Here is a 1,855-nt window from a genome sequence, read left to right on the forward strand (position 1 = left end):
TCCGAGGGCGCGGGGAGCAGGGAAGGGGGCGGAGCGTGGGCAGCAGAGGCAGGCTGCGCCAGCATCCGCTGCAGCAGAACAAATCTGTGGTCAGAGATTGTGCCCGGGAGAGCAATCTGTGACTGGCTGCAATGGGTGCTCCAGAGTCCACCCCACCCGAGCTACCGGCGCACGGAGTGGAGCAGAGGCCGGGTACCTGGGGCAGAATGGGCCTCCACGTACCAGCATGCAGGGGGTTAACACGGCTGTGGTTAAGACAGGGGCAAGCAATTATTTCAGCTGGGGGGCCGTCAGAGATTGTGCCCGGGAGAGCAATCTGTGACTGGCTGCAATGGGTGCTCCAGAGTCCACCCCACCCGAGCTACCGGCGCACGGAGTGGAGCAGAGGCCGGGTACCTGGGGCAGAATGGGCCTCCACGTACCAGCATGCAGGGGGTTAACACGGCTGTGGTTAAGACAGGGGCAAGCAATTATTTCAGCTGGGGGGCCACTTAACGAGTTTTGGTGAGCTGTGAAGGGCCTTAAGAGCACTTCTCAGCTGGAGACGCTGCTCCAGGAGATGCTGCACTGTCCTAGCAACGCCCCCGCCGGCTTGTCTAGATGCAGACCGCCATCCACACAGCCCAGCGCCAGCCAGCACCCACCGCTCTGCTTGCTGCATGCACACAACGCACGCACACACGCTCCCCCACTGGCGTGCGTACACACACTCCATCTGACGCCCACCGCCAGCCTGCACGTGCGCGCGCGCACACACAAGTGCTCCCTCTTTGCCCATCTTGCCTGGGTCGTACACTAGCAGCCCTTCACACGCGAGCCTCGTTCTTAAATAATTGATGACGTTGCTGTTTGTGGGCGAGGACAGAGCAGCTCCGTCTCCTGGAATCGAGCCAGGCCTCCCCAATTCTCTGCCTCCCCTTCAGGCTTGGCCTCCTCCGGCTTCACACCGTGGGAGGCTGGGGTCTCTCCTCCCACCCGCCCCCATCAGCCCAGCACAGCCTGTTCAGCCTGTCCACCCCCGCCTGCCTCAGCAAATCAGGGCTCCTTAGCTCAGCACCTGAGCCCAGGGATGAGTCTGCCCATTTCCCCAGGTGCAGAGCTCCCTCCCTCCCACACCCTGTTTCTGCCTCAGTGCCCCCATCTATGAAGTGGGTGGTGAGTCACGCCGTGGGAGAGGTGGGGTGTATGCTGCAGGTCGCCCTTTTACCTTCCTACTGGGGTTTCTGCAGAGCCGGTGGCTCCAGCACAGCCCGGGGCCCGGCCTCTATTTATAGGCATCAGCAGATTCTGAAGACAGGTGGCCGTCCTTACCCCAGAAAGTCACACAGATCAGGTGGCTGGTGCTCCACTGGTCTCGTGGCCCTGCAGGGAAAGGCTCCGCCGGTTCCCACCTCGGGGTCTGGCACCCAGGGGGTCTTTGCAGACCTTTGCACCAAGTCCCTTCCCTGCTGGGAGCAGCTGATGGGAGGGAGCGGGGGGCTGCGTGCTACAGAACGTATCTGTGGCCGTGGCACAATCATTGTTGCTCCATGGTGCTCTGTCCGGATTGCAGCCAGGGAGGGTATCTTGATACGTGTTGCTGTGATCCAATGTCGCAGAGCAGTATGTGCCCCCCCAGGGTTTGGTGCACTTGCAGTATGAGTCACAATACCCCCATCATCCTGCCTTTCCTGGCTTGAGGGGCCCCCTCCGCATCGCACGGGGCTCGCCTCCTAGCCCAAAGAGTGGGAACAGGAACCCAGGTGTTCTGGACATTGAAGGGGCCACCACGATGGGACGGCCAGCCTTGCACTTCTGGAGCACCTCGCTGGTCCGTGACGGCACCCCCCGCCTGGCCTTGGGGCTCCGGTTACGA

The 1,855-nt window shown here is 62.2% G+C and overlaps 1 protein-coding gene across 4 annotated transcripts in view; it reads left to right on the forward strand.

Annotated features, from left to right (window-relative positions):
• Positions 1-1,855, forward strand: part of HOMER3 (homer scaffold protein 3) — a 22,127-nt gene that overhangs the window by 12,177 nt on the left and 8,095 nt on the right. The window lies entirely within an intron of this gene.

The sequence above is a fragment of the Alligator sinensis genome, unplaced genomic scaffold (assembly GCF_000455745.1).
Source record: "Alligator sinensis unplaced genomic scaffold, ASM45574v1 scaffold1354_1, whole genome shotgun sequence".
NCBI classification, from domain to species: Eukaryota; Metazoa; Chordata; order Crocodylia; family Alligatoridae; genus Alligator; species Alligator sinensis.